This window comes from Equus caballus, chromosome 12 (genome assembly GCF_041296265.1).
Source record: "Equus caballus isolate H_3958 breed thoroughbred chromosome 12, TB-T2T, whole genome shotgun sequence".
Classification (NCBI taxonomy): Eukaryota; Metazoa; Chordata; class Mammalia; order Perissodactyla; family Equidae; genus Equus; species Equus caballus.
The window spans coordinates 45,323,386-45,331,372 of NC_091695.1; the positions used below are offsets into that span (position 1 = coordinate 45,323,386).

The 7,987-nt window shown below is 58.9% G+C and overlaps 1 long non-coding RNA gene across 1 annotated transcript; it reads left to right on the forward strand.

Moving 5' to 3' along the window:
• Nucleotides 1-847: 847 nt before the first annotated feature.
• On the forward strand, nt 848-7,439 carry LOC138916446 (uncharacterized). The gene is made up of 4 exons (XR_011423736.1): nt 848-2,360; nt 3,287-3,462; nt 5,624-6,006; nt 6,594-7,439. It is a non-coding gene; the product is annotated as an uncharacterized lncRNA (long non-coding RNA).
• Nucleotides 7,440-7,987: the final 548 nt, after the last annotated feature.

Below are 7,987 nucleotides of genomic sequence, written 5' to 3' on the forward strand. Positions count from 1 at the left end.
GTGAGACAGGCCCCCGTCTCGTGTGGCCCCCGGTGCCCCCGCAGCTCGCTCACCTGGCACAGAGAAGTGGGGACGACCCAGAGAGGAACTTCGGATCTGGGGACGGCTGGCACTTTTGCCAAGAGCCCCCAGACGTCTCCGCCTGGCTCGGGCCCAAGCCGGCTTCTCAAAAGGCAGCTCCTTTGGTGGGGAAGCTTTAGGGAAATACCTTTGACAAATGGCTTTACGCGGCGGCCTGGAGGGCTGGGGACCCAGCCCCGGGGCTCCTGCTTGGCTCCCAGCCTGGGTCCCAGGACGGAGGGCCATATGGCAGGTTCAGAAAGTGAGTCAGGCCCCGACATTCCTGCGTGGTGGCCCCGGCGGCCCCCACGGCCCGCAGCCTGCTCCCCATCTCTGCCAGGCCAGAGTCCTGTGGAGCTTTGCGTGCACTGGGGTGGGAGGGCCCGGGCTTGCACCCCGCCCACTGGGAAATGTGTGCAAGGGGATGAGAAAGTGGCGAAGAGACTCCCGCTGCCCCCCACCCGCCTTGGCAGAGCGGTGCTCGGCCGGGCCACCCCTTGGGCTCCCCGGGTCCGGGACGCGGTCGGAGCCTACAGTTATTTTTGTCCCGTTCGGCCGCGCTGACGCTCTTTCACGAGGCCATCGCGGACGTTTCCTTGTGAGCTCGGTTTAAGGAAATGTTTGCGCACGGAGCACTTTCCCACAGCTGTGGGACAATGCACCATCCTCTGCCAAGGATCACTTTTGCCATCCTCGTCTTTCCTGTAGCTGGAGGTGGGCCTGGAGGCCAGCCAGGCCCGCGCTGCCAAGTCGCCTCCGTTGATTATTATCTGGATGCGTTTGATTCATATCTGACGGAGCGAGAGGCTGTGCGTGGCCGGCAGGAGATGCCCGTGTCCAGAGGCCCGCTGTGCCGGCAGGGTCCCGGGGCACAGGGGGTCGTGGCCGGGCCTGGGCCGGGTGGCGTGAGTGTCCGTGCTGGGCTCGGCCGGGGCCGTGTGAACCGGCCTCCAGGCTCTGCTCCCGGCTCTTTGAAGCCCTTCCAGGTGGCCCGGCTCGGGACGCCCCGTGAGGACTTTCACATTTCCAGTTCATCCAGATCCACCAGGCAAAGTCAAACTGTCCAGTTCCCCCGGGGCCTCTGGCCCAGCCGCCCAGGGAGGCCTCCGTGGGAAGGCGCCTCTGGACGAGTCTCTGAGCCCGACCGAGCTTCCTGCCTCCAGTGGGGCCGGGCCTCCCTCTCACGGTCTTCCCACTCGGGGCCACGCAGAGGCTGCAGCTCCCAGGCCAGCCCTCGCCCACCGAGTGGCCAGGGCGGGGACAGTGGCCGCGTCTGGCTATGTAGGGGCCCGGCCACAGTAAGGTGGGTGGGACGGCAAATGGTAGCGTTGGGGCTTCCAGGGACTGCAGCCTCTGGGTGGGAGATGGCAAAGGGCGTGTCCAGGCGGAGAGGAAGGGGGCCTGGCGTGCGTGCGTGCGTGTGTGCGCGTGTGTGTGCATGTGTGTGTGTGGCCGGGCTGGGGGTATGGAGAGGCGACGGTGGGCTGACGCCCAGGGTGGGGTGGGCAGGCCCAGGGACGTGCCGCCTGCTCGGTGAGCCAATGGTCAGATGGGTGAGGTGTCAAGGGAGCATGTTCCAGACGGCAAGTCCCTCATGTCCTTGGAATTGAAGACCTTCACACCAGACCCCGCATGATGGGGAGGCTGAGACCCTGGAAGGAAGGTGGCAACCCTAGCCACACTGCTGGGAGAGGACCCCTCGGCTCCCACACCCAGAGACCCCTTGAGGAGGGTCCTTGGGTCCCTTGTGGTGCGTACCCTGGGGCCCAACGCACAGTGTTTGTGCTGGGAACACCGAGGAGGGGCCGTGCTGTCCAGGCCTTTACGATGCCAGGGTTTGCTGAGCACCAGAGTTTGCTAAGCACTGTGCCGGCCTGGGGATGCTGCCGTGAGCAGGGCGGGAGCTGCCTGCATGCTGCTTTGGGCAACTCGGCCTCGTCCCCCTCAACTCATGTCTGCGAGTTGGGTCGGCAGCCCCCGGCTCAGTGTCGTGGGAGGATCACACCCGGGCATGCCCACCTTCCCCGTCAGGGCCTTCACCCAGGAGCGATGTCCGTTCTGGCCCCGAAAAGATACGTCCCGGCCCCTGGCACCTGTGACTGTGACCTTATTTGGAGAAAAGGGTCTTTGCAGATGTAATCAAGGGATCGCAAGATGCGATCCTCTTGGAATCTCCGCGTGGGCCCTAAATCCAGGGACAGGTGTCCTTACAAGACACAGAAGAGGAGAGGACATGGAGATGAGGAGGAGCAGGTCGTGTGAAGATGAGGCAGAGACGGGAGTGGTGCAGCCGCCGCCAGGTGAGGAGGGACCCTCCCCTGGAGGCTTTGCAGGGATCCTGGCCCTCGACGCCTTGATCTTGGGCTTCTGGCCTCCAGAACCAGAGCAGATCAGTTTCTCTTGTTCCGAGCCACCCAGGCTGTGGCCATTTGTTTCAGCGGCCCCAGGACCCTTGCACGTACTCTTTCTGCCTGACCCGCCCTCCTCACTGTCTGCATCTTTCAGATCACAGCTCAGCTCCACTTCCCAAGAGAGGGGCTCCCTGATGCCCGTCTGTGTGCCCTCCTGTCTCTTGGGGAGCCCCCCCCAACGACCTGCCATCGTGCATTTACTGATCAGTGTGTAGTCACTTACTGATCACTCTTATTGTTAATTATTGAATGAATGAGTGAATGAATAGCTGCCTCCTCATTCATTCATTCATTCATTCGGTCACTCAGTTACATTTACTGAGTGCCTACTGGGTGCCAGGGACTGGGGACACCGCTGAAAACAAGGCAGACAGAAGTAGCTGCCGGTGCAGATGTTTTAGTGGGAGCGGCAGGGAGGAGCAGAGAGAGCGTCTGCTGTGGCAGATGGTGGGAGGGGCCGCGGTGGGAGTTCAGGCCTGGTCAGGGGTGCTGCCCTTTTCAGTGGTCAGGGGAGGCCTCGTTGATGAAGGGACGTTTCAGCAGAGGACTGAAGGAGGGAGGGAGAGAGCCATGTGGCCATCTGGGGACAGAACACGCAGCATGTGCAAAGGCCCTGAGGGGAGCTTGTTCGGTGTGTTCAGGCTCACCCAGGAGGCCGCGTCAGGGATCAAGGTGCTCAGGGGAGGGAGGGGATATGGGCCGGGCCCTGTGGGCTTCAGAGACCAGCATAGGGACATTCCTTCTGCTTAAATGGGAGGAGCAAGGCCGGTGGGGTTTGAGTGGAGGAGGGCTGAGAGCCAATGCATGTTTTTAAGGCTTCCCTGATGGCTGGGACGTCTGTGGCCCGTGAGCTGGACAGTCTGGAAGCGAGCATCTTCAGCAGCTGTGCCTGACCCCGGGCTCCAGAAGTTTCCCGAGTCTGCAGGAATTGCCGGGAGACGCAGAGCAACCCCTTTAATCAGGCTCCGTGAACTCTTTAACCCAAAGCTCTGTGAGTGGGCGCGTGGCCATTTTCTTGGTCACTTAGAGGCAGGATAAGGCCAGTGCCAACCCAGAGCCGAGATGTGGTGACGGGGGCCACAGCATCTCTGTTTACAGGAATCTCTGACCTGGGCTCCCCGAACAGCAGTCACTCCCTTCGGAGTCTCAAATCAGTCAATCCGTTAGCGTGCGTGCTGACTGTTTGTTGAGCGCTTCCTGTGTCCCAGGCATTCCACACCCATTATCAGACTTAGTCCTCACCACTTCCCCATGGCATGCCCGTGTACAGATGAGGAAACTGAGGCTCAGAGAGGAAAGTCCTGACTCTTAGGGCTTAGAGTCCCTGGGCAAGAGGGCTTTGAGCTGGAGGTGGGGTTTGGACGGGGGACGTGGAGGTGAAGCCATGGCAGGAGGGAACCATGCGAGCGATGTCCAGCAATGGCAAACGTGAGGCCAAGGGGATGGCCTGGGGTAGCCTCTGCCTCCAAGGCCAGGGGTGGGACACGTGGCCCACTGGGGGTCCCCTGGACTGAGGTCATTGCAGAGCTCTAGGAAGAGACAGGCAGGATGTGCAAATTATTCTACCCAGACAATTGTCTTCTGGGGGGATGACCAGTGTTAGCCATCCATCCATCTATCCATCAAAACTCCCTTCCTCCCCTCTCTCACTCCTTTCCTTCCTCTCCCTCTCCATCTATCCGTCCATCCATCAACCATCCATCCATTCTATCCATCATCCATCCATCCGTCCATCTACCCATCCAGCCATCATTCACCCATCCATCCATCCATCATCCATCCATCCATCCATCCATCTACCCATCCATCCATCATTCATCCATCCAGCCATCTACCCATCCATCCATCCATCCATCTACCCATCCATCCAGTCATCATCCATCCATCCATCACCCATCCATCCATCCATCACCCATCCATCCATCCATCCATCCATCCATCCAGCCATCATCCATCCAGCCATCATCCATCCATCCATCATCCATCCTCCATCCATCATCCATCCATCCACCCATCCATCCAGCCATCATCCATCCAGCCATCATCCATCCATCCGTCCATCATCCATCCATCCAGCCATCATCCATCCATCCGTCCATCATCCATCCATCCATCCATCCATCTACCCATCCATCATCCATCCATCCAACCATCCATCTACCCATCCAGCCATCATCCATCCCTCCATCCATCATCCGTCCATCATCCATCCATCCAACCATCCATCTACCCATCCTGCCATCCATCATCCATCCATCCATCCATCCATCCATCCATCCATCTACCCATCCATCCATCATCCATCCAGCCATCATCCATCCATCCATCCATCCATCCATCCATCCATCCATCAAAACTCCCATCCTCCCTTCTCTCACTCCCTTCTTTCCTCTCCCTCTCCATCTATCTGGTCATCCACCCAGCATCCATCCACCCATCATCCATCCATCCACCCAAATATCCATCCATTCAAACATCCAATCATCCATCTATCCATCCATCTATCCTTCCTTCCTTCCTTCCATCACCTATTCACCCACCCACCCATCCTTCCATCTATCCATCCATCCCTCCCTCTTTTCCTCCCTCCCTCTCTTTCTCTACATCATCTGTCAAGCATCCTTCTAGACCCTGGGGATACAGGGTAAACCTGGTCCCTGCTCTCACCAGTGAATGATAGCTGCAGATGCAGAATAATATCACACAAGTAATAATCCCACGAGAGCTGTGAGGAGCACCAGGAAGGAAGACGCAGCATCCTACAGGGTGTGTGACCGGGGCCTCACCTCCTGTAGAGGTCGGGGGGGCTTCTCTGAGCTGCGAGGAGTTGGGGTAACCTGGTCAAGACAGTGGAGAAGAGCGATCCTGGCAGGGGGAACAGAAGGTGCAAAGCCTCTGAGGCAGGAAGGTCTTGGTGAATTGGGGAGAAAAGAAACTCAGTGTGTGTGTGTGTGTGTGTGTGTGTGTGTGTGTGTGTGTCGGGGGTTGGAGGAGGGTGTGAGGAGGCTGTCCAGGAGGCCAGGGGCCTAGGCCTCGGATCGGGGCAGTGACCCGATGACACTGACGTCCTTGGGGGCGGTTGATCACTTTGGGGGCATGGGCTCACCACGGACCCCTCCAATTCTGTTTGGCACTCTTTACTTTCCCAAAAGGTGACTCTGGAAGGGACCTCAAGGTCGAGATGGGCCCTCGGAGGCTTTAGATGCCGAAGCAGTTTCGTTTGGCCGAGTCAGCTGAAGGAGCACGTGGGCCTGTAATGGGGGGTGTGCGTGTGCCGGGGGCCGGTTCACACGCCCGGGACTCCTGTGGGCAGCACGGCTCAGCTTCCCCTGTCTGTTAATGGTACAATCTGTTCAGACCTTTGGAACATTCCTCAGCTTTTATTTAATGTGGGAAGAATCATTTCTGGAATTAGCATATAAATTGGCACAAGTCAGCAACTCGGGCAGAAAGCGCGTTCCCAGGTGTCAGGCTGGACGGCGGGGACGATGACCCAGTGCTCCAGGCTCTGGCTCCTTCCGTCTTCCTTCAAGGGGTAAAGACATGCTCTGTTTAAAAAACTCCAGACTTTCTCCCCAGATCTGCAACTTGGGAAAGAATACATATCCCCTCCATGCTGGCCACAAGGGGAGCGAGGGGCCTGGCCAGTGACGGGAGGCGTGGGAATCTTTTCCAGATTATGACGCGTGGAGGGAAAATTTTCCAGCAGGGATGTCTCCCCACGGGCCTGCCTTCTAGAACGAGGTGATGGAGAGGGAGCCCCAGAAGTGTCCGCTCCCTAGCTGTCATGTCTGGTCTGACCGGGGGCAGATACTTTACACGTTTTATGGCCCCATTAGTTCTGGGTCTTTTGGAAAGGGGTGACCAGTTGATCATTAACTGTTTGCTACGTGTGGCATTCCAAATTCTGGCCTCAGAGAGCCCGTCCGCGTGCTGATTCCGCCTACCCGTTGGGCCATGGCTGGGCGGGCCTGCCTTCCAGCTGCGGGCGGGGCACATGCCCGCGATGCCAGGGGCTCAGCCGCGGTCCCCCAGCCCCCTCGGGCGCTGGCAGAAATGCTTCATCTGCCTTCTCGGCATTCCGGCTGCCCGTGGACCCTCCGCCCCCGTTGTCTTCCCCAGGCTGTGGGCGTCCACCCCTGAGAAGCCGCAGACGAGCTGATCCTTGTCGTGCTGACTTCTGCTCATCGTGTCCTGGACAACCTCGGGGCTGGGTTTCCTCTTCTCGGTGGCTTGGCCCCCAGGCCCGGCCTGGGTCGCTGCTCTGCCTTCCTCATGGACCAGCGTGTCTGATGTTCTCCCCCCACAAGATTCCTGCGTGGCTTTCGGTCGGCTGAAAGTCACTCAAATAGGCTTCCTGAATAACAGAGTCGGGCAGCTCGCTAGATGCTCATTTTTTGCATTCATTGAATTTTCTAACAACCTTCCGGAAACGTCCTTTCCTTGCAGAATTCAAAGGCATTTGCAAAGCATTAAAGAAACATGCTCCCTGGACGCCCCCTGCTCGTTCTGCTGACCCCGCTTCCTTAAGACAAGTATCCCCCCCGCCCCAAGCAGCCCCTGCTCTGCCTGCCCCTCTGCCTTGGCCCCGCCTCCCCGGTCTTCTCTCCTTCTGGGGCTCCGCAGCTTCCAGGGGACAATTCCAAATGGCAGATCTCAGCCCTCACCTTGGGCTTAGAACTTTCCATGGCTCCTCAGGATAAATGTCTAACAGAAAAATCCCAACGCCTATCCCCAGGGTGGCTCCGAGGACGTCCCTGGGCCCAGCATCGCCGTCCCTTTTCTGTGTCTGTGCATCTGCTGTTCCCTCTTGGGGAGGCCTGCTCCGCTGGTGCCCCCGCCCCAGCCCCGCAGCCCTGCACTTTCTGTGCTTTATTCCCTTCCTGTGGATCTCATATGGGGCCTCCCAGTGTCCTTCCACTTCTGTGCCATCAGCTGTGTGACCTAGAGCAAGTTACCTAACTTCTCTGTGCCTGGCTTTTTCATTGTGGAAACAGACGATGCAATACCACCTCTGGCGGAGCCAGCAAGCCGCTGGGCTGCCCCGCACCTACTCTGTCCTCCAAGAAGGGGTTTTGAACATGGCGGCCAGGGCCCTGGCGGGTGGTGGCCCAGAAAGGGGATAAAAAGACAAACCTGGCACCCAGGATGAGGCATTATGGGAAGATCTTTTTTGCTCCTCCTCAGCCCTCAAAGGAGACAGGGCCAGGTTCCCGTTTGGCTCTGCCACCCTCTTGCTGGGTGACTTGGGGCCAGAAGCCAGCCCTTCTGGGCCTCTGTCCCCGCTTTTCATGTGGGGGCTGCCTCCATGCTCTTGGGGGGGCTCCCCAGGAGCTGCCCTTGGTGATGCAGTGGGGTCTTCCAGGGCCTCAGGCTGCCCAGGACCTCGGAACCCCAGGCCCGAATTCCAGAGGCTCCTCTTCCCGCAAACACGGTTCCATCAAGAATCGACGGGGCCAAGATGGCCTCCAAACGCAGTTTGCTTTCGTCGGCACCAAAGTCGCGTTAGGAGACAA